General features: G+C 39.4%; 1 protein-coding gene and 3 long non-coding RNA genes across 4 annotated transcripts in view; 1 reads left to right on the top strand and 3 right to left on the bottom strand.

Annotated features, from left to right (window-relative positions):
* LOC307163661 (uncharacterized protein) overlaps positions 1-25,159 on the top strand; it is a 435,973-nt gene that overhangs the window by 274,529 nt on the left and 136,285 nt on the right. The window lies entirely within an intron of this gene.
* LOC307163795 overlaps positions 1-25,159 on the bottom strand; it is a 213,455-nt gene that overhangs the window by 52,924 nt on the left and 135,372 nt on the right. The window lies entirely within an intron of this gene.
* Positions 1,763-2,316, bottom strand: LOC307163787. Its single transcript, XR_013822144.1, has 3 exons — positions 2,253-2,316; positions 1,982-2,119; positions 1,763-1,806 (listed from the first exon to the last, which is right to left on the bottom strand). It is a non-coding gene; the product is annotated as an uncharacterized lncRNA (long non-coding RNA).
* Positions 2,354-3,472, bottom strand: LOC307163779. The gene is made up of 4 exons (XR_013822136.1): positions 3,225-3,472; positions 2,773-2,893; positions 2,488-2,624; positions 2,354-2,380 (listed from the first exon to the last, which is right to left on the bottom strand). It is a non-coding gene; the product is annotated as an uncharacterized lncRNA (long non-coding RNA).

Below are 25,159 nucleotides of genomic sequence, written 5' to 3' on the forward strand. Positions count from 1 at the left end.
ATTAAAACCTTGCATCCGCGGCGGGTCCTTTTGGGACCCGAAACGGACTCATAAAAATTCTGGCTCATCTGGCCCGGGTCCGTTTTGGACCCGTTTATCTCATTTTCAAAATCCCTTCTTTTCTTGCTGTAGGATTAACTAAACAATAGGATAAAACCCGAACTATCACTGGGTCTATAGCCTAGGCTATTACAGCAATATAGACCTATATTAAGCTTAAATCTGCATTGCCTTGTATTTTTAACCTAACAATATTGTAAATAGGCTTAACAGAAAAGTTTCAATACAAGACATCAATTTACTGTACACAAATAATCACTACTCAATGGAAATATAAAATTGACATTTACATTTATGGAAAGTTATAGGTTATAGCCTATTCTGTTTTCAAGTAGCCTATGTTGGCTAGGCTAATCTACATTAATTTTGTGGTCAAAACCTAATTTAGTGCTTTATATGCCTAGGTCTGTGCAAACATAAAATATTTTATCTATTAAGCTACAACTTCAATGAAATGCTGCACTATAAACAGCTAAAATATCAGAAAATGAATAACTGGTGAACGACAAGAAGTTCAATAAAAACATGGTTTATTACTCCTATTAATCAGTTTGTCTGGATGGAGGCGGGACACGTCTTCTCGTAGCCCGATCTGTCGCCAGGTTGAACCACCTGATTGCATGCTTGGTGACCTCCGCATCTGTAGCTGAGCGGGTCACAGTATTTTTTCTCACAGCACCTGTAATCAAACAGACAGATATGTTTATGTTTATGTAGCGTCCAAAGCCAAGTATGCTTACACAATACAATATATGAGATAGGTATTAAGGAGATTAAATTTAAAAAGAAACATGACTTAAAGTTATAAACAGGGCTGTGGTGGTTAAAATAAGAGGTGGGTAAACTATGAATTCGTGATCAGGGTAAGGTGTGCCGCGCCTTTCGCTATCGGATGTTTAAAAAAGACATCCAAAATGTTCAAACAATATCAGTGGTATTCAATGGTTCCTTGATCAGAGCACATGTTGTATGTGGATAAATCAGCGTGGTATATTTAAAGTGTTACCAAAAAAGGACATCAAACATCAAAAAAGTCTATGGTATAGTAGCCAGTCTAAAAAAGGCTACACGGTCATATTGGCAAGACCGTTGCTGCGAGGCCGCCCTAAAATTTACAAACTATTTACTTTGTATTAAATATTACTTCGAATTATATACTTACTGAAAAGCAAGGTCTTTGTTGCCATTCTACTGAAGGGCTTTTTGTTATGAACACCCTTCCAGTTTATCTGATGGGACACCTCATCTGTGAAGAGCCTGCCCAAGATGTTCCAGGTCACCCTCTTCACATCCTGGCCTCCAATGGTGGCCAAAGAAGAAATCTAAAAGTCAAAGACATATTTTTTCAAATAGACAGCAAGGTAAACATTTCTAAGCTCAAGTTGAATTTAAAGGTGCATTTAAAATGTTTTGTTCCTTTTGAAAGTGTCCAGAGACGTAGAAAAAGATAGAAAACTTCTATGTTTCTACTTTTTCCATTAAAGAAAAAAAACTGGAAAACTTTTTCTTTTCTAAATGATGTTTTATTAACAAAGTTCGGGAGGAGCACGTTCAGATAATTAACACGAGTGGAGAGCACTAAGCAATCAATGGTAAAAGGTGTATATATACATTCAGCAGTCTCACCTCAATCCATTGACAGTTTTGCAGTATCCCTCCACCTCCACGGGTAGTTCACCTTTGCCATAAGCTGGTCTTGTTGCTGTTTAATGGTTTCCAGCAGGCTTAGGATGTGTACCTCAGCTGCTGTTGACAAACATGAAATATAGCTAAAATGCAGTGTATAAAATATATCACGTTTCAGTGTTTATCCTCATTACTCATAATACTGACATTAGTTATTGACATTAGTTAATGACAAAAGTTATTGACAAAGTTTGAAGAAAACATGTAATGGTTGTATTTGTCAGTTATTGCTCACCAGAGCAGGGAATGGTATCGGTCATTCTTCCCCCTTGCCATGTTGGTCTATACGACAGGCTTGGGCAGGCTTCCTCTGTTCGCCGCATGTTGATGGCTGGTGCGGGGGGTGGAGGGAGTTGTGGAGGGACTGCCATTCCTAGCCCATAGTGAGGTGGGTGGTGTGCGAGAGGGGGGATTTTTTTTATTAAATGGTAGTCATCTGTTAACCATGACTGATAATACACATGGGTTATTTTCTATTCACTAATATTTCCGAAATCAGTCCCTACCTTGAGTAACTCTCCGCATGTTAAATGCCGGTGCAGGGAGTTGAGGTGGTGAAGGGTGTTGCTGCCCTGCCCCATGGTCAGGTGCTATGGGAGAAATGCTATGCTTGGCACTCGGCGAGATGGTGGCGCTGAAGGAATGGATACAAGGAGAGGGCAATATCTTTAGCACTAAGAATGGTAACCATAATATTAATATTATGATTTGTTATTTCAATGTTAAGAGATTATTCCTTACTCTGCCAGTGCAATTGGCTTGGGTTTGAGGCTTCAACTGATACACCAGGCAAGTTGGAAGGTTGTGGCATCCTCAGAGATGCAAAGTCACCATTTTCTGGCTATTTTTCACTCTCATCAGAGTCCCCAAAACGATGGCTGTTAAGTAACCATTATGGTTATTGCAATCCCAAAATTGCCAAATATACATATAGTACAAGCATCTCTGGCCTATTTTTGAATGCTACGGGAAATAACCTTCCTATTACTGTAGAAACAAAACAAAAACAAGACAGAACACCCTTACACTGGCTTCCTGGCTCTTTTCTCTGGCAGCGCACCGTCCTGCTCTGCATCAGACTGTAGCTCAGAGGTGTTGCAGCCGGTCTGATATTGAGTCATAAGCCTAATGGCGTCTTTGTAGTTGTCTAAAATTGAAAATGTTAAAATGAACATGAGTTTCAAATTAGCTGTAGAGCTGCACATAATATTATTATTATTGATGATGATGATTTTAATAATTATTGTTATTGTCATCTTATTTAACCAGGTTGGTATCATTGAGAACACAAAATATATCTTACAAAAGAGACCTGGCCAAGAATATCATCAGTAGATATAAATGGAAAATTTTAAACACTACAAGGCAAAGACAATTTCATGTGCATTTTCAGAACATAGAAATAATACGTTATTCCAAGCAGAAGGAGAAGCAACCATGAAATTATTTTTAAACAAGAATTTTATGAATTGGCATACCACAAGTTCTGACGACCTTTACATCATATCTTGGCCAGTTTGGCTCATGCTTCTTCTTGTTAGCAGCTGCCCTTTTCACACGTTCAGTGCTCTTAAAGCTGGGCCAGTACACCATCCCGTCGTCGTACCAGTCAATTGGCACAACAGCAATGTACCGCTCGCTTGAAATTCAATTAGATGAAAAGGCATCCTTAATGTAGAAAGAAAGAAAAGGGGTATTTATTAATCATCAAAAAAAGAATAACATGGACTAAAGCATGCACAAGTGTCCAGTGGATGCCGCTTTTAGCCAGGCAAATAAGTTATATCAATTTATATACAATTTTAGCACATATTTAAATAAAATAGGACTTCTTCTATTAGTAATTATTTTATATTATTTGATTAAAAAAGCTTTATCAAATATAAATTAAGTAACGAAGATCATAGACATAATACAAAAAAAAAAAAACATTAAGCTAAACTTGAAATTATAAATTTGTACATTTATAAATATAATTTATGAATGAGTGTACATGTTTGTTAAATAATGAAATATATGTACAGAAAGAAATGCCTAGTATGGCGTAATCATATTGTATATTTATTAAAATGTCGCTTGACTTCCAGTTACATGTGATTGGTTGCTGCTACGTTGGACGATACTGATTGGATGCCACAAAATAGCAGGTCCCTCCTAATTTGGCAGGGCTTCCGGTTGGGCAGCTACCCATTTTGGCGGGCAGCTGTCCTGATTGGTTCAAGCGTCTGAGCCGCCTCGCCAAAGGTCCATGCAGTTGCTGCGCAACAGCCAATGACCGCGCTAGACACAGTTGCTGTGCAGCTTCACTGCGTTATTTAAAAATGTGGCTTCAATATTCTCGAGAAAAGGAGTTTTGCCTTACGCAATATACAAGAGACCTCTCGAAAGGGAACACAAATTTAATTGAGAAGGGTCATAGCACTTGTTGTCCTACTGTTAGTTTAACTGCTTTTATTTGTCTTATTTGTAAGTCGCTTTGGATAAAAGCGTCTGCTATGAATAAATGCAAGTCACAGGTCTTCAGCTGTTTATGAAAAGTCATAAAGTCGTAATTACACGACTGCAGAGCTGTCTGCTCTAACGTTACTGAATGGCGAGTACTACTTGTCACTCAATCTTATTTATATTAATATATTAGAATATATATAGGCAAAGTGACAGCGACGAAAGCCGCGACATGAAATCCGCACTCACGTGGGTCCCGTGGAGTATGACATGGAAAATAGCACTGTGGACACTGAATTTGATGAATTTACTGTTTATCAAACCCCAGACGACACAAGAAAGTTAGTGAACTCCACGTTAGTGAACTCTCTGCGGTCCCTCTGCCCGTGTCTCCCCGCTGCGGGGGAGACGCGCTCAAAACCAACATGAAAAACGTAGCTATGTTCACTTAGCGTTTTGTTTAGTTTTTAAACTGTGTAAAATGAGCGGTGACGTTAATCACATACAGTACCGTCAATTTGCTGGATGGTTTCAAGGTAAGACGGTAACGTTAGCTAACATTAGCAGATAAGCCCGTACTTTTTGACGTTCAAACAGGCGCCAATACCCATTAGTTGTCTGAACCGACTCAAACAGTGATTAAAATGCCGAAGCTTAATTTTCAGTATAAAGAGGATGGCAGATAGACACTACACGGGACAAAAATTGCCAAAATGCAAACTTAATAATGCACAGCTAGCTAAAAGCTATAGCGCTAAACCATTATACCACGAGTGAACATGCTAAAGTTGTCCTAATGTCAAACAACGTCATTACAATCATTAGTACACGACGATTAAAAAACAATGTTTACTGTGAATGTCGCAATAAATCAATACTTACTCAAAAGAGGGTTCAGCACAACCGTGTCCCAGCGAAGAAAGTCTCGACTGATATCGGCTCTTGGTGTGTGTGCGTAGTTCAACCGTTACAGAAAAGGCGCGTGCGCGTCCGAGGATCCGACATGGGTCCGGTCAGGACCCGCTGTTTGACAGTAGAATTTACGGAGCCTCCCGGAGGCGGAGCTGATCCTCTGGGCGGTGCCATAACGAATGTGACAGTCACGCGGGTTTGGCGACTTGAACGCGGATCCGTTTAGGAGTCTCCTGCTGTGTGGGTTACCTCAGTTACTGCACGGAGATTTGGGGAAATACCTACAGTAGCCATCTAGAGACTGTATTTAAACTACAAAAAAAAGCTATTAGGATAGTGCACAACGTTGATTTCAGGGACCATACCAACACACTGTTTATAAAATCTAACCTTCTAAAACTTGAAGATTTAATAAAACTAAAAGTGCTTTTAATTGTATTTAAAGCTAGAGCTAACCAACTTCCTAGCAACATCCAACAATTATTTACCAACAGAGAAGGCGGATATAATTTGCGGGGAACGCTTAATTTTAAGGTGCAGTGTGTTCGTACTACCCTCAGGAGCCAATGTGTCACTCGAAGAGGTGTGAACTTATGGAATGACTTAAAGGATGAATTAAAAAGAGCTGTAAATTTTCATCAATTCAAAAAACAATTTAAGATAAGTATCTTAAGGCAATATGTCAAATGTAATCACTAAGCAGGATTTCTGTCACTGTCTATTAAAATGAGTATAATATATCATATCGTGTTGATGCAGCTACTGTCACCAATGTCTCCACATGATTTGTCATAATTAAAATGAGGAAATTGAGTTAAAATAATGCTGTTTATTACCATTGTCATTACTATCGCGACACACAATAGACAAAAGAGAATTAGGGAAGACGAGACATGGACCCATCGGGTGAAGGGCTCCCTCCTCCAGACTGGCTCATGAAACATCGTCTTTTTAAATGCATCACACAACAAAGGTTATAAACATCGCCCGTTAAGACAATTATTTAGGGTAGCTGGGCGGGCCTGCTGGACGGGGCTGAGATCCACTTCCAACGAGCCCATGCCCTGGCTTTTTAATGCACAACACAAGACAGGGTACACATCATCATCATCATCATCAAAATGAATGCTGTAAGTTGCTATGGAGATGGTAATGATAACAAGGCAATAACGAGACAAAATATGTATAAGAAAAAGTAGTTCTACACAATACTGTTAATAATGTGATACTATAGAATCTAATACTTGCATTATAGAATTGATAAAAATTATAATGGACATATGGTTAACCAAAATTACTATAATAATAATAATAATAATTGAAAGAAGTGAATAATGTGGAGACTGGTCATGTCAGTTGTGCCAGTTATGATTGGTTTTTGTTAACAGTGGGTGGAAATTTTCTAGTAGTACACAGGATTCTGTATTAATGTTATCCTTCATGACATAATGCCTTATGGAAGAACTTATTAATGCAGATGTAGTCATGCTGCTTGTACAATAGATGTATCCTGTAACTCAAACATTGTACAGTTATCTCTATAAGCTTGTGACAATATACATTGGATGTGGAATGTAGCTACAAGCTCTAACCATTTCAAATGCTGCAATTTGTAACGTCCATATTACTGATTGTATGGTTGGAAATGTAACTCATAAACAGGTGCACGCTCGTGGTGGTGTGTGCCTGGGTATGAAAATTATATACTTGAATTTTGCACATTTTACGGTAACCTTATCAATGTAATATATATTGTTAAATGCAGTGTTATTTATTGAGTACAATTGGGAATACAAATGTGAAATCCATGGGTACTGACAGTATTGTACATAGGGGTAGGTGCATATAAGCTTCCTTGCTTCAGCCTACTCCTTTTGAGCTTCCATTACTGTGTAAGTTTATGACTTCTGTAACAACCAAGATTGTGAATAGCTCAAATAAACTAAACTAAACTAAACTAAACTAAACTAAACTAAACTATTATTATAAACTAACTTATTAACATAAACTGAACTACTACAACTAAATGAAAACTAACTGAACTACTAACTTCCCTACTACTATTTAATAAAAACTGATTTAACTAATAAATTGAACAAAAAATTAATAAACTAAACAAACTAACACTGATTAAAATGATTTTACTCTTCATCCTTGAAATTAACTGATATTACACATTTTTTGACGTGCTTTATTTGTAGGTAGACCGGCAGCTGGTGGATGAGCTCTTCCACACTGCCATGGTAGAGGTCTGCCGGGACAGTGAACTCTGTGAAGTCCTCACAGAGGAGAGTGATGCTGCCATCTTCCTCAGAGACCCCTACCACCTGCACCTCAGCTGTCTCCTCCTTCCTCTTAACGGTCTGGATTTTAACAAAAATACAATTTACATTCAGGTTTAGATCTCCTTAAAAGCACAATGAATGTATGAATTAAATGCTATACATCAGTGATATTGCACCCTACTAGAAAAATGACATATTGCTATAGGAAAATTATAGCAACCATGTAACCAGCAATGAGAATGGTTAATGCTACAATTATAAGAATAGGTTGATAAATGTTTTATTGGGTGCTTAACTTCATGTTAGATTTACACTATGAACAGTTTTTAATATTTCTAATGGGGTGGGGGTTTGTTACAAGAGTTATGGATAGGGATGGACAATATTATCGGAGCGTCATCGGTAAAGGCTTAAAATGTAGTCATCAGCCTTATATGGAAAATCATATCAAAAATCATATCAAATTTTTTCCGGTTGACGAATGCGTATGCGTCGCGTCTGAACGCGTTGATGTCTTTGGAGCTCCATCGATTTGATTTATAATTCTTGATTTTTCTCTTTAAACTCACTTACAACAAACATTTTCTACTTTTCCTCATTGAGAAGCACTGCTGCTCAAACCTCATAGTTACAACGCGGACTGTTGAGCAGACACGTCTCAAGCCTGTTAGTGATCCAACGCCGGATAATCTTATAGGTTACTCCTGTGGATCACGGCTGAACGCGTCTTCTCCACACTCACTTACAAACAAACATTTTTTCGCCTATCGTGCGTCTACTCTACACCCGTACCACTAAAAAGACGGATTATATCCAAGACTTCAGTCATAAATTAGTATTAATATTGATAGCATCACTGGTAGCGTCGTTGCTAACTTACTGTCCATCTGTTAAAATGGCGAATATATCAGATGTAAGTAAGTGTACCTTTTGGTGCAGGTGAGGACACATTTGAGCTTCACGCACTGCAGTCTGAGCTGGAAGCTGTTGAGAAACAGATCCACGACCTTTTAGTGAGACAAGCCGAGCTGATAGACCGGCGTTTAGCTCTTGAAACATCACGCGCCGATGCACACAAATCAGAGATTAATGTTACTAACCCGCTGACTCCGACCTCGTCTACTCCGTGCGTTACTCGGCATCGGTCCCGTGCGCCGAGGTCGCGATCAGCCATGGTCTCATTCACTCCGGCTCCAACACGCCACCACGAAGCCTGGATGGTTTCGCAGCGGAAGACGTGAGTCAGGTCTAGACCAAGAAGACTCTCTCCGACCCTCCCGGTTTTCGAGATATCCACCCAAAACCGCTTCTCCCCTCTTCGCGAAACAGAACGCGATGCTGTGATCATCGGCGATTCCATCGTTTGGCACATACACGCTATGTTAGGTAAAAGTAAGGTGCACAGTCACTGCTTTCCTGCTGCCCGTGTTTCTGAAATCGCTGCTCACGTTCCCGAGATTCTGAACGGTGACGAGCATGTCGGAACTGTGGTCCTGCACGCGGGAGAGAACGACATCAGACTGCGCCAGACGGAAGTTCTGAAGAAAGACTTCAGGAATCTGATCGATACGGTACGCAGCACATTGCCTGAAACAACGATCATAGTGTCAGGACCGCTTCCCACGTACCGACTAGGACATGAAAAGTTTAGTAGGTTATTTGCGCTAAATGAATGGTTAATGTCATGGTGCAATGAGCAGAAACTGCTCTTTGCAAATAATTGGAATCTGTTTTGGGAGCGTCCTAGGCTTTTCCGTGCTGATGGCTTACACCCAAGCAGATTCGGAGCGGATCTTCTGTTGGATAACATCTCCAAAATGTTAAATACCTTTTGACTAGTAACCAAAAGTCCAAATTTAAGCTGCACCAATTTAACTGATATAAATACTAGTGTAGAACATTGCATAGAAACTGTGTCTATTCCTCGTTTAATGAGATCAAATAATAAATTTACTGCAGGATCTAGGAAAAATCTAATTGTTATTAAAACAGAAAATGTTGCTATTAGTAAACAAAAACAATTTCTAAAGCTAGGTCTTCTAAACATTAGATCACTCACACCTAAGGCAGTTATTGTAAATGAAATAGTCACAGATAATAGCTTCGATGTACTTTGCCTTACTGAAACCTGGCTTAAACCAAATGATTATTTCGGTCTAAATGAGTCTACTCCATCAGGATACTCCTATAAGCACGAGCCCCGTCTGATTGGTCGTGGCGGCGGTGTTGCAACAATCTATAGAGATATTAAGAATCCTAGGTTCTTATTTAACACCGTGGCTAGACTAACAAATAAACAGATGTCTCCTGAACAAAATATTCCGTTACAGTTTAGTAGTAATGATTTCATGAAGTTCTTCACTGAGAAAATAGAAAACATCAGAACCACAATTATAAACGTTCAATCCTCAATCGCGCCTTATAATTCAGCCTCAATTATCACCCCGCAAGAACAATTACAGTGCTTTACAACTATAGAACAAAAAGAGTTAAATAAACTTATCACTTCATCTAAAACAACAACATGTTTACTAGATTCTATACCAACTTAACTATTGAAAGAAGTGTTACCTATAGTGGAAGAGCCTCTCCTCAATATTATTAACTCGTCTTTATCTTTAGGTCATGTTCCAAGAACATTTAAACTGGCAGTTATAAAACCTCTCATTAAGAAACCACAATTAGATCCACATAATCTAGCAAATTATAGACCCATTTCAAATCTTCCTTTTATGTCTAAAATACTAGAAAAAGTTGTGTCCGCTCAACTGGGCTCTTTCTTGCAAGAAAATGACACCTATGAAAAGTTTCAGTCTGGGTTCAGGCCGCATCATAGCACTGAAACTGCGCTCGTTAAAATCACAAATGATTTACTTTTAGCTTCTGACCAAGGCTGTATCTCAATATTAGTTTTACTTGATCTTAGTGCTGCGTTCGATACTATAGATCATACAATACTCTTAGATCGACTACAAAATTATACTGGTGTTCAAGGACAAGCATTAAGCTGGTTTAGATCGTATTTATCTGACCGCTACCATTTTGTTTATTTAAACGGAGAAAAATCGATCATAACTCCAGTAAACTATGGAGTGCCGCAGGGATCTGTGTTGGGCCCTCTGCTATTCTCAATATATATGCTGCCACTTGGAAATATTATAAGGAAACATGGAATTAGTTTCCATTGTTATGCTGATGACACTCAAATCTATATTTCATCACGGCCAGATGAAAACGCTAAATTATCCAAATTGACAGAGTGTGTTAAAGATATAAAAGATCTCAAGTTCAAGGCATTGACGCTTGCTTACAGATCTATCACAGGCTCAGCTCCCTCCTACTTTCACTCACTCCTACGAGTCTACATCCCTACCAGAAACCTACGATCGGCCAACGAGCGACGTCTCGTGGTTCCATCCCAGAAAGCCACAAAATCATTTTCCAGAACATTCTCATTCACAGTTCCATGCTGGTGGAACGCTCTCCCCACCCTCATCCGGAATGCAGAATCCCTGACAACATTCAGAAGACAGCTGAAAACCCATCTCTTCCGGGAGCACTTAACCTCATAAAAAAAAAAAAAAAAAAAATAAAAAAAAAAAATAAAAAAAAACCCTCCCCTTTCCCTCTAAACCTCGCTTATCGGGCTTATGCTACTCTGAATAATGCCTGAACTTTGTATCTGGAGCACTTCTTGCGCTGCTTTTTGTTTTTGCCTCTTCATGATGACTCGCTTAATCTAGTCCTACTTTGTAAGTCGCTTTGGATAAAAGCGTCTGCTAAATGACTAAATGTAAATGTAAATGTAAAAGATTGGATGACGTGCAATTTTCTTTTATTAAATTCAGACAAGACCGTACTAATCATCGGTTTAAAAAACCTCCCACAAAACCTCTCACAATACAACTTTAACATAGTAGGATGTCCTGTTACTTCATCCTCTACAGTAAAAGACCTGGGTGTTATATTAGACTGCAACCTGTCTTTTGAAAATCATATTTCATGTTACAAGAACAGCCTTTTTCCACCTTAGAAACATTGCTAAGCTACGTAATATGTTATCTGTTTCTGATGCAGAAAAGTTAGTTCATGCATTCATGACATCGAGACTAGATTACTGTAATGCTTTATTAGCTGGTTGTCCTGCAACCTCAATAAACAAGCTACAGTTAGTCCAAAATGCCGCCGCTAGAGTTCTTACTAGATCAAGAAAATATGATCATATAACACCAATTTTATCATCACTACATTGGTTACCTATAAAGTTCCGTATTAATTACAAGGTATTGCTACTGACTTATAAAGCCCTAAACGGCTTAGCTCCAGTCTATTTAACGGATCTTCTATCGCCCTATAATCCATCGCGCTCTTTAAGATCACTAAATTCGAGGCTTTTGGTCATACCTAGGATATCCAGATCCACCAAAGGAGGGAGAGCATTTTCACATTTAGCTCCAAAACTCTGGAATAGCCTTCCTGATACTGTTCGTTGCTCAGACTCGCTCTCCCAGTTTAAAACTAGATTAAAGACACATCTCTTCAGCCAGGCATTCATATAATTCTTTTAATCTGACAGGTAAATCTGACCTCTAGTTCATAAACGCCAGAGGAGAACTGGCCCCCGACTGAGCCCGGGTTCTCCCAAGGTTTTTTTTTTCTCCATTAGGTCACCTGATGGAGTTTTTCGGTTCCTTGCCACTGTTGCCTTTGGCTTGCTCAGTTGGGGATATTTGGGGATATTTAATTTAATTAATCAATCAACGATACTACTGATCAGCATTACCAAACGTGGACGTTCCACTAGAAACAAACATTGATGTTTTGTTTTAATTTATTACTGTGAAGCTGCTTTGATACAACCTATGTTGTGAAAAGCGCTATATAAATAAACTTGACTTGACTTGACTTGACTTGACTTGACAGACAGAGAGACCACAAACACACACAAATAATGCATGTATGGTATAATTTGGCAAATATCCACTTATTATCAAAATACAGAAATGGGTGATGATATTGTGTAAGCATGTATAACTCAGAGACACTATTATAAATTTATATTATATAATATTATAGCAGGAGTCGAGCACAGGATCAGGTCTCCCCTCACAGCTGATCCAGAGCTTCAGTCCTGATGTTTCATTAACATCTACTGACACACAAAACACTGATAATCTGGACCAGAACAATACTGTCAAACTCAACCAAACTAAACACAACTACATCACTTATTGGGAAACACAAACACAACAACAGATTTAAAACCAGTGGTAAAAGATAGGTGGATGGATTGATTCTCTATGTGAGGTTTATCTATGTACTGTAATATAATATAAGAATTCTTGTCTCTGTTCTTTTGTTTCTATTCTGTTAAAGTCAGTTTAAGGGTGACAGATCAATCTTACCGGAGCCCAGCTGTGTGTCCATGAAGAGTGAAGCGTCTATGGGAGAGCCAATAACATTCAAGGGAAAACACACATCAACTGATCTGAGGTACAGATAGATTTCATAGACAGATAGATAGATAGATAGATAGATAGATAGATAGATAGATAGATAGATTACCCTATCTGACTTTAACTGTACCCTATCTCGACTCAGCTTGCTCACCCGGTTTTTGACCCCCCTGCTCTCGTCCTGGACTATTGCCTTGGCTTCTTCCTTGAAACTGTTGGTCTGCTACTGGTTTTGACCCCAGCCTGTCCATTGGATTTCGCCTCTGTCTCGCCCTCTTACTTGGTGGCTCGGCTACCAATTATTTTATGTTTTGTATTGTTTTTGGATCTTTTGGACAAATCCTATTCTCAATTGATCTGCTCTTGGGTTCCTGTTGTTCCTGCACCTCCCTAACAGTATTAGCTATATGCAAAGTGACCCATATTTGGATTTTGATCACTGAGAATGGGTTAAATTTAATAATTTGCTCATGGAGCCGCATTGATATGGCTTTAAAAAAATAAACAGGAAATGTAAAGATATTGTAACAGACTTTGCTTTGATAAATATTCTAATTAGTTTTTGAACACATTTTTTATATTTCTGTGAGTTTAAATGGGTTTAAGAAATGCATTATCTGTCTTACTAAGGAGGGACTTTTATTTTGACGGGTATTGAAGTCTACGGGGAAGGAAAGGGAGAGCACGCAATTCAAGTTCCTCAGTGTTGTTTTGCAGCTATAACGTTTGCAACTTTGTTAAGCACCCCCCGAAAAGGCATAAGGTCTGTATATATTTGATAACTGTTAGTTGTAATGACTGTTTTGTGTAATTCGCTGTATGTTAATAATAGAGTTTTGAACTAGTCGGTAATTCGCGCTTCTTGTACTTTGTTTGTTTAGCTCTTACGGTGATTTTTGGAGTCTTATGGTGATTTATGGAGTGAAAACGGACTCAATAAACTTCATTAACATCAGTAAAGTTTTGGCCATCATTCGGGCGGGGTCCGCTACAGTAAGAGCTTCACCTTCGCTGGTTCACATCCCCACTGCACGTGCTTGTTCATGGGAGCAACGTGACGATCGTTAACGGATTGCAACACGATGGAATCAGCGTGATGGTCTAAAGAGCTGGAACGCCATAAAAGTGAGTTGACTATGGAAATGGATACTGACGATCCAGAATCTGAAAGCCTGCTGCAGATGGAATCAGAAGGTAAAAAGGAAAAGGATGGAAAAGGAGCAGTTAAATGTAAAGATAAAAATACATCTGAACTTCAGTGTCATGTACAAGGCAGTGCAGAACTCCCTCGACGTTCAGAATGTCCACATATTCCTACTGAGAGAATGCTTGCTTACCAGAAAGATGAGTGCTGTAAGAAAGAAAGAAGGTTAACGGCTTTGTATGACCAATGGAAATTAGATGCTCATAAAGCAAGACATGACTTAAAATCAGACATCTCTGATAAGCAGCTTGCTGACATTGCTGACACTCTTGATGATAAAAAGTATCATCTTGATGACAAACTGTATCATAAAAATCTTCAGTGAAATAAGGGAACATATCACACCCGCTGCTGATTTAAGACGTAAAATTGATGCATGTGAAGCCGTGACCAATGACATTGTCAAAATTGTGCTGGAAAGGTTGACAACAGTAGATGGCGAGTTTGATGCAGAACAGGAAAAGGGCCGACTACATGAACTTTTAGCTCATAGTTATGCTCGTTCCATATATGGTTCCAGTGCTTCACAAACAGTCAGCAACCATTCTAGATCTTCTTGTACATCAAGCAAGCGAGCAGATGCGGTGGCAGAGCTGGCTGCGAAAGAGGCTGAATACAAGATATTGCAAAGGGAAAGACAACAAAAGGAAAAAATAAGAACTCTGGAAGAGCAGCTCAGACAAGAGCTAGAAACACAAAGGTTTGAATTAGAACAGCTGCAGATAGAAAAGGATTTGGAGGTTGCTCGGGCCAGAGTAAAATCATATGATGAAGGAATAAAGCAAGAGACAAAGAGTCAGTCTATTCAGAATGAACATGAAAGTCGGAAAAACAAAATCTTCCAAACGACACAGCAGCAATACAATGTTGTCCAGCCAACATCTCTTAGTGAAGTGTCTCATCTTGCTCAGGCAGTTCAGGACAGCATAGCCATCAACAGGTTACCCATACCCGAGCCTTCAGTGTTCAATGGAGACCCAATTCAGTTTGTGGACTGGAAAGCTTCATTTATGTAACTTATAGATAGAAAAGGCATCTCTGCAGCTGATAAACTCTATTATCTGAAAAAGTATGTCAGTGGCTCAGCACACAAATATCTTGAAGGCACCTTTTATCGTAATGATGAAGAAGCGTACAAAGATGCTTGGAACAAGCTTAACCAAAGATACGGGCAGCCATTTGTCATTCAAAGAGCATTCCGTGAAAAGCTGTCAAAGTGGCCAAGAATACCATCCAAAGATGCAGAAGGCCTGAGAACATTTTCAGACTTCTTAAATGCCTGCCTGCAAGCCATACCTCATGTTAAAGGCCTGGAAATATTAAACGACTGTGAAGAGAATCAAAAGCTGGTACAGAAACTTCCTGACTGGGCAGCCTCCAGGTGGAACCGCCAAGTCACAACATCACTTATGGATGGCAAGGAATTTCCAAGCTTTCAAGACTTTGTAAAATTCATGTCAACTGAAGCAGAAATAGTGTGTAATCCTATCACTTCTCTACATGCTCTTCATTCACGTGAGTCACCTCATGAGAGAAGAATCTCAAATGAAACCAAAAGAAACAAGGCGATTGTCTTCAAAACACAAGCAACACTAAACAGTGACAAACAGACAATGGCTAAAGGACAGTTAAAAACACCATGCATGTTGTGTCAAGATGACAGCCATCAACTCTGTAAGTGCCCAGAATTCATGGTAAAGTCTCTGAAAGACAGAAGGTCCTGTCAAAGACAACAAACTCTGTTTTGGGTGTATGAAACCAGGTCACTGTGCTAAGGATTGTCGGCGTCGCCACACATGTGATGTATGCAAACTGCAACATCCCACATGCCTTCATGATTACAACTATGAGAATAACAGAAACAGAAAGCAACCAACGGTAAGCAATGAGCGTGCAAGTGAGAGTGAGATTACAGATGCCATGTCGCTTAATATCACAAGAGAAGGTCGTTCACTCATTACTTCCATGATTGTACCTGTATGGGTGTCGTCCATCAAAAATCCATCCAATGAACAGCTTGTCTATGCTTTGTTAGACACTCAGAGTGACACCACTTTCATTGACGAAGAAGTGAGTAATGCACTGCAAGTCGATACTCAGCCAATAAAACTCAAACTTACCACCATGATGGGAGACAATATGGTAATTAAAAGCAAAAGAGTGTCTGATCTTCGTGTGAGAGGGTACAATTCATCAGTACATATCAATCTGCCTCCAGTATACACCAAGGAGTGTATTCCTGTCAATCATGATCACATACCAACGCAGGAAACGGCAAAGAACTGGAGTCACTTGAAGGTAATCACAGACGAAATGTCACCTCTTCTCAGCTGTGAAGTAGGTTTACTTATTGGCTACAACTGCCATAGAGTGTTAGCTCCCAGGCAAGTTATATTAGGTAAAGATGATGAACCTTATGCTATTCTAACTGACTTAGGATGGAGTGTTGTGGGCTGCTCCACACCAGGTATCAACGGTTCAACATCAGTCAGTCTTTGTCACAGAATAGCCACAAAGGAGATTCCAGCTTTGACACCTATGGATGCCATCCGTGTACTCGAGTCGGACTTTAAGGATGTCACAGCAGATGAAAAGACAATTTCTCAGGATGATATTGTGTTCCTAGGCAAACTCAAAGAAGGTATAAAGAAAAATGCTCAAGGACATTATGAAATGCCTCTTCCGTTCAAACAACGACCATACTTACCTGATAACAGAGAGCTTGCCAAGGTCAGACTCAATCATTTAAACAAGAAATTCTGTAGAAACGAGAAATATAAGACAGACTACATTACTTACATGAATGACATCATTGAAAGAGGTGATGTAGAAACAGTGAATGATGATGGAACTGATGGTGAAAAGTGGTACATACCTCATCATGGCATCTACCATCCAAAAAAGCCAGACAAGCTACGTGTCGTTTTTGATTGTTCCGCAAAATTCAAAGGCACAAGTCTCAATGAACATTTGTTACCTGGACCAGACATGATAAACAATCTCACCGGAGTCCTTGTTAGGTTCAGAAGACATCCTATAGCTATAATATGTGACATCGAAAAAATGTTTCACCAGTTTCATGTCCAGGAAAATGACCGAGATTACCTGCGCTTCTTATGGTGGAAAAACGGAGACACAAATTCAATGCTTCAAGATTACCGAATGAAAGTGCATCTTTTCGGTGCGGTTTCTTCGCCTGGTTGCGCAAACTATGGTCTAAGATATCTAGCCAGTGAGCATAGTCAATCACACTCATTAGCTGCTCAGTTCATCTTAAGAGACTTCTATGTTGATGATGGAGTCACAAGTGTAGAGACGGTGGAAAAGGCCATTCAGCTGGCAAAGGAAGCACGGGAGTTGTGCACAAAGGGAGGTCTTCGACTTCACAAGTTTGTGTCAAATGACAACACTGTTCTGCAGAGCATACCAGCATCAGAACGTGCTGTAAACTTTGAAACAAAGGATCTTACCTTCAATGACATGCCACTTGAAAGAGCGCTGGGAATTCATTGGAACATACAGAGTGATAGCTTCCAATTCCATATCCCACTAAAAGGTCAACCTACAACACGTCGTGGCATATTGTCAACGGTTGCCTCTATATATGATTCTTTGGGCTTTGTAGCTCCCTGTGTTCTCAATGGTACAGGATCCTACAAGAAATGTGTCGCCAGGGTACAGGCTGGGATGACCCACTTTCCCTTGCTCTTAGTCCATGGTGGGAGAAATGGCAGAATGACTTTGTCAATCTGGAAAAGGTGGACATACCACGATGCTATGTGCCTGCTGATTTCGGTAAAATTGTAAAAACGGAAATACATCATTTCTCTGATGCAAGTACCTGTGGTTATGGTCAGTGTTCTTATCTGAGAGTAATCAATGAGAAGGATGAGATTCATTGCACTTTCCTCATTGGCAAAGCCCGGGTTACTCCTGTTAAGATTACTACAATTCCAAGGTTAGAGTTGACGGCAGCAGTGGTATCAGTCAAAATGAGCAATATGCTCAGAGAAGAGCTTGACCTCACCAATGTCAATGAATTCTTTTGGACTGACTCAAAGGTGGTCTTGGGTTACATCAATAACGACGCCCGTCGTTTTCATAGGTTTGTATCCAACAGAGTCCAAAAAATACGCCAAAGCACAGCACCCAAACAATGGCTGTACGTCCCAACAGATGATAACCCAGCAGACAATGCTTCTAGAGGAAGAAAAATAAATGAATTACTCTCATCCAACTGGTTCTCGGGTCCTTCATTCCTGTGGAAGAAAGAAATAGAGACCTCAAATGTTGTACCGGAGCTTCCAATAGGAGATCCAGAAGTTAAAAAGATTCAGACGTTTCAAACAGAAACAACAGAAAGTAAAGATCTTGTAGACCATTTGTCAAAGTTCTCTTCTTGGTCTAATGCTGTCAAAGCCATTGCACGTCTTGTGAGAAGGATTAAGAAGGATCAAACTAATTTGCCAGCTTCTGTAGGTGAGTTCAAAAACAAGTATATCAGAAAGAAATGGATGTCCTGAGTCAAGGAAAACAACTTCCAGGTTATAATAAACTTCATCACCTGGATGCCTTCATAGATACGGATGGTATGATCAAGGTGGGAGGAAGACTTAGCCACTCTTCATGCACTCACTCATTTAAGCACCCACTGATCCTTCCTAAAGATCATCATGTTACAAAGTTGATTATTGCACACTATCATGAAAGTGTAAAGCATCAAGGAAAGGGTTTCACAATTAATGCAATCAGATCTTCCGGCTATTGGATACCTGGAATAAACAGAGCTGTCACATCTTACATTCGCAACTGTGTACCTTGTAGAAGGTTGAGAAAACCTGTGGAAGGCCAGCGGATGAGTGATCTTCCCACAGAACGTGTAGAGCCTTCCCCACCGTTTGTGTATTGTGGTATGGATTGCTTTGGTCCATGACTAAAGAAGGAAGAAAACAGCACAAAAGGTATGGTCTGCTTCTAACTTGCTTTTGTTCAAGAGCCATTCATATAGAAATGTTAGAAGATATGTCCACAGACGCTTTCATCAACAGTTTACGATGCTTTATTGCAATTCGAGGCACAGTACGGCAGATCAGATGTGACCAAGGTACCAATTTCGTTGGCGCAAAAAACGAACTGAACTCGGCATTACAGCAACTTGACCCAGAAAGGCTCACTGCTTTCCTTGCAGATAAACAGTGTGATTTTGTAATGAATCCCCCTCATTCCAGTCATGCAGGTGGTGTATGGGAGCGTCAAATCAAAACTGTACGGAGTGTTCTTAATGCTACAGTTTCCCTCTCATCAGGCAGGCTCAACGATGCTTCACTGCGCACTTTATTTTATGAAGCCATGGCAATAGTCAACAGTCGCCCCCTTACAGTGGATAACCTGAATGACCCCAAGAGCTTAGAACCGCTCACACCTAACCATCTGATCACCATGAAAGCCACCACAGTCCTACCACCACCAGGAAAGTTCATAAGAGAAGACCTCTACGGGAGAAAGAGATGGAGACGGGTGCAGTACCTTACTGAACAGTTTTGGAGTAGATGGAAAAAAGAGTATCTCCACAACATTACGGCTAGACAATGCTGGCATGCTCCAAAAAGGAATTTTCAGATTGGTGATGTGGTCATGGATACAGATGAGAACTTTCCAAGAAATGAGTGGAGACTAGTACGGGTTGTAGACACTGCAACTAGCCAAGATAGACTAGTAAGGAAGGTCACAATAGCACTTGGTGACAAAAAACTAAATAAGAAAGGAGAACGGTTAAACAAGGTCTCAGTTGTAGAGAGACCAGCTCAGAAGTTGGTCTTATTATTGGAAGCGGAGTGAACAAATCTTTGAAAGGACTTTGCTTTACACACATACACACAATGGTTATTATAAGTTAAAATGACTTATGTTTGAAAATTATGCATGTTGAAATAACATTTATAATTTGATGGGAGTGTAACAGACTTTGCTTTGATAAATATTCTAAGTAGTTTTTGAACACATTTTTTATATTTCTGTGAGTTTAAATGGGTTTAAGAAATGCATTATCTGTCTTACTAAGGAGGGACTTTTATTTTGAAGGGTATTGAAGTCTATGGGGAAGGAAAGGGAGAGCACGCAATTCAAGTTCCTCAGTGTTGTTTTGCAGCTATAACGTTTGCAACTTTGTTAAGCACCCCCCCGAAAAGGCATAAGGTCTGTATATATTTGATAACTGTTTGTTGTAATGACTGTTTTGTGTAATTCGCTGTATGTTAATGATAGAGTTTTGAACTAGTCGGTAATTCGTGCTTCTTGTACTTTGTTTGTTTAGCTCTTACGGTGATTTTTGGAGTCTTATGGTGATTTATGGAGTGAAAACGGACTCAATAAACTTCATTAACATCAGTAAAGTTTTGGCCATCATTCGGGCGGGGTCCGCTACAGATATCAAAAGAAAAGTCTATTAGGAACCAAAATCTAAAAGGATATTGAGATATCTTTAATACGCGTTGAGGTACAGGCATACAAACTTTGAACAAAAAAACATGAAAGGTGCTTCAGATTCCCATTTTTGTACAGTCACCATTGGCATATGATGCAACCAGGATTGAAGTCAAATTTTACTAATAGATGATCTACCTATCTATGTGTTGTTTTTACCAAAATTATTGTTGTTTGGTCCTCTGATTGACGCGATACAGAATGACTCTATATGAATTCTTGTCTCTGTTTTCTCGACTCTGTTGTATTGTCTTTGTTCTGTCCATGCTTGTACATTAGTGAACAGTCTATGGAAAATCAAGGAACATTTAGGGAGAGACACATGTTATCTAATCTGAGGTGCAACTGTCACAAAGATATTTTACTATCACTTTTACAGATATTTTACTATCACTTTTACAGATATTTTACTATCACTTTTACAGATATTTTACTCTCACTTTTACTAATAATTTATTCTTTCAGTTGTGATTCTCAACTGGTCCAAAGCACATTTAAATCAAGTCTGCTGAAGAAGTTTCAGTGTCTGTATGAAGGAACAGCAAAGCAGGGAAACCCAACACTCCTGAATGAGATCTACACAGAGCTCTACATCACAGAGAGTGAAAGTGGAGAGATCAATAATGAGCATGAGGTGAGACAGATTGAGACACAATCCAGGAGAGCAGCAACAGAGGACACACCGATCAAATGCAATGACATTTTTAGATCTTTACCTGGACAAGACAAACCCATCAGAACTGTGCTGACAAAGGGAGTCGCTGTTTAACAAAACAGGCCTACTCAAATGTATCTAACCTAACTATTTTCACTCATTATTGTTTAAAAAAACATACAGAGTTATTTAAAGATAGGCTTACTTGTCGCCAGTAACTAAGACAGTCCTTTTTTTCTCCCATAAATTAAAACCTTGCTACATGGGGTATTTTACATGCACAGTGCCAACTTCGAGTCAGTAAAATAATAATAAAAACAATAATTGAATGCTGGTATCCTAAACATTTAATTCAATTCAAGTATTATATTAGATTCATTTTAAAACTTCAATGCACACGTATAATAAGTAGACATTTAAAATACATCAATAACTGATATCATAGTTTAACACAGATAAAATCAGAATAAAATCGTAGTCTTGCTTTACATGTTGCTCGACGAGGATTTCTTAATCGCTGCAACTTACATTCCTAAGAGTGGGCTTTGAAGCTTATTTGTTAAATGTAACAAATAGTAATGTGTCTGATTGTCTCAGTCATTACAACAGCTTTAACAATCATGAATAACAGTATTACATATAATAGATATTTATATAATCTCTCACTTAATCATCTAAGTAGTTTATTTTAGTTGTTATAAAGTGGATAATGCAATAATGTCGCACACATTTGACTGTCTGTGTTTTACTTACAGGTTTTAGATGTTAGTCTGACCTTGTCTGGATCAGCTGATGGAGAATAAAGATCCTCTACAGACACAATCACATTCATCAGAATCAACAGACACAAACCCACAGTGATCATCACACACACATGTGTTTGTGTAACTTACAGAATGATCCAATCCTTCATCCAAAGTCAAAAAAGGAAACCTTCAACCAGATGAACTGGATAAATATTCTGAATATTCAGATCCAATCTGACCTCTGACCTGTAATGCCTGAATCATAATCATACACTGTTCGTTCGTTGGCCACAGGAGAACTGAGCGACTGAGTCTGGTTTCTGCCAAGGTTTTCTTCTCCACTCTGTCACTGATGGAGTTTGAGTTCCTGCACTGTCGCCTCTGGCTTGCTTAGTTGGAGACACTTAATATTCAACAATATTATTGATCTGCATTGACACCATTATATGAGAACTGAATTCAGCTGGATGATGACATCACTGTTTTCTCCGGAGTGGCTGTATAGATAAATGAACTTAATTAATATCTTTTAACAGAAATTAATTATCACCTAATTTATTATTATACGATAGGGGACGCTATTACACATCCTCTGGAGAGTATTCATCATATGCATCTGTAGATTTGAAAATCATGCTTTCCGCTGTTATTGTTGAATCACGGAAGCAACACCAGATATTTTGCCAAGAGATTTCTATTTATTATTTATACAGAGAGAAACACAGGCGAGAGAAACACAGGCGAGAGAAACAGGCATTTAACTAGATGTACCGCATGGCGGTACAAAATATGACCGCCGCTCAGGCCTGCACTGGCTTTCCACAAAAATAAATGACGTGGAGTAATTTGGCTGTATTGCGTGTTTATGTATATACCTAAAAAAAGTAGTAGTATGTGCATGTCTGTATGTATGCGTGCGTACATGTGTGTGCGCGTGTGTGTTTGTGTGTGTGTGTCTGTGCATGTGGATTTGTATGTGTGTGTATGGGTGTGTGTCTGTGCGTGTGGATGTCAGTGTGTGTGCATGCTTGCGTTTGTTTGTATTCCTGCATGTGTGTGTGTGACAGTTAGGGTTGCCAACTTCAGAAAAGGAAAATGCGGGACAATCGTGGTTATTTATAGGAAAATGAGGGACACTCAAAATATTTGTACTGTATCACACAGTGTACGTCATTTCAGTGTCTGCAGTTAAGTTTGTGTTTAAAAGGTTATCAGACATAAACACATTTGTATTGCTTAACCTATTTATGTATTTAATTCTAAAAATAATTTTAATGTCATACATGAAAAAAGTCACATTACAAACAAACCATAGTTCAAAATAACAGCATTTATCTAAAATAGAAAGCTTTTTTAACATTATACACTAGGCTTACAGTTCAAAAGTTTGGGGTTAGTAAGATTATTTTTTGGGAAAAAAAATAAAGAAAGTAATTGCCTACTTTTATTCAGCAAGGATGCATTACATTAATCAAAAGTGACAGTTAAGATAATGTTACAAAAGCTTTCTATGTACTTTCTGAAAGCTTTAAAACATTAATAATAATCAGAAATGTTTTTTGAGCATATTATTCCCTCAGGTAGATTACATGTTTTCTTGCGTGGCTGGATGTTAGACTCATGAACAATAATCACGTTGTTTGCATTCGCCAAATTGATTAGCCGAAATCAAAACGTGGACAGTGAAAGGAAATTACCGTTAGCGCGAGACGCGTCCGGCTTGAAGCGGAAGCGACCAAACGGCAGAGGATGTTCGCAAATCAAACAATGATTTGTCTCAAAACAGTGATTAAAAAAAGCTGTGATTGGATGATGACAGGTGTCGGTGATCATTCTCAAGTGTCGTGGTCAGCACTGCTGCTGTTGCTGTTGTATCAGATAAATGAATTTATTTTATACCCCCCCATGGATGAAATTCTACGAAACTTAGCATACCCCCAGAGGATGTCAAGTTAATCATACACATGAAATATGGTGCAGTTCTGAACATCTCAACTGAAGATAGGGCGATTAAAGCAGAATAATATTGCATTTTCATTTTTTATGGGAGGGGCGCAAATCACAAATTATGGTTATGAGCTAGGTTGATGTGGGCCCTTAAGACCAACATACCATAAAAATGTCTTCATCCTCGGTGCCACGGTTCAGGTAGTTATTTAGGAAAAACTGCATTTTTTGGGTTTGGGGGGGCCCAGCGCGGGGGGGGAGTGGCCCCCGGGGACCAAACAAAATGTTTCCGTAAAAGTCTAGTGGGGCTACATGCCCACCAAATTTCATGTTACCCGGTGTTTTGGTGTCCATGGTATCGTTGACGAAAAATTCAGTAGATGACGAAAAAAAAAAAAAAAAAAACTTTGACAATCCCTATATGACCGCTTACGCTAGCTACGCTAGCGGCAGTCATAATAATAAGGCAATAGGTGAGGTGGTCTTCATTACAGATGCCTCTGTTACCCATTTCTCTATCCTCTCACCCCATCATGTCAGCTGTCTATGGTTTCTTGGTATTTCTCCTTCCTCTCACCCCCTCATGCCTTTATGTTTCTCCTTCCTCTCACCCCGTCATGCCTTTATGTTTCTCCTTCCTCTCACCGCTCCTCCGTGAGAGATACGAGACCGGTGCGTTGCGCAGGTGTCGCTCATCAGTAATCAAGTCACCGGCCACCGGCCTTGTCCTCCTCGCCACATACCCCCATCGCCCCTCGCAGGCCATGGGGGGTACCCACTGCAGCCGCCCCTCCAGCACCCAGGTGGCCGGCAGCGAGCTCGTCCATCCCTCCGGCAACTCACTCCAGCGCCCCGCCTCGAGCTTCAATTGTGACAGTCTATGGGGCGTATGTCTCGTACCCTCAGTGCACATTCCAGTGAGGAGTTCATGGCTGCATTTCATGAGGTGTGGACTTCTTTTAAAACTGAATCTACTCTACATAACCTGGATGCGGATGAACATCTCAGTTATTTTAATTCCACCTGTGCTTCTATTCTGAACAGTATTGCACCTTTAAAGCTTAAATTTCGTAAATCAGTGCCAATTCCATGGTTTAATGACTCAGTGCGCTCTCTTAGGCAGGCTTGCCGGCAAGCCGAGCGCAGATGGAAAAAAGACAAATTGCATGTTTCATACGAAATTATGAGAAACTCTCTTTCCTCATTTCAGAGGGCAGCTAAAGCTGCTAAGAGTAAATATTTCTCTGATTTAATTATGCTTAATAGAAATAACCCGCGTG

The sequence above is a fragment of the Squalius cephalus genome, assembly GCF_949319135.1.
Source record: "Squalius cephalus genome assembly, chromosome: 8".
NCBI classification, from domain to species: domain Eukaryota; kingdom Metazoa; phylum Chordata; class Actinopteri; order Cypriniformes; family Leuciscidae; genus Squalius; species Squalius cephalus.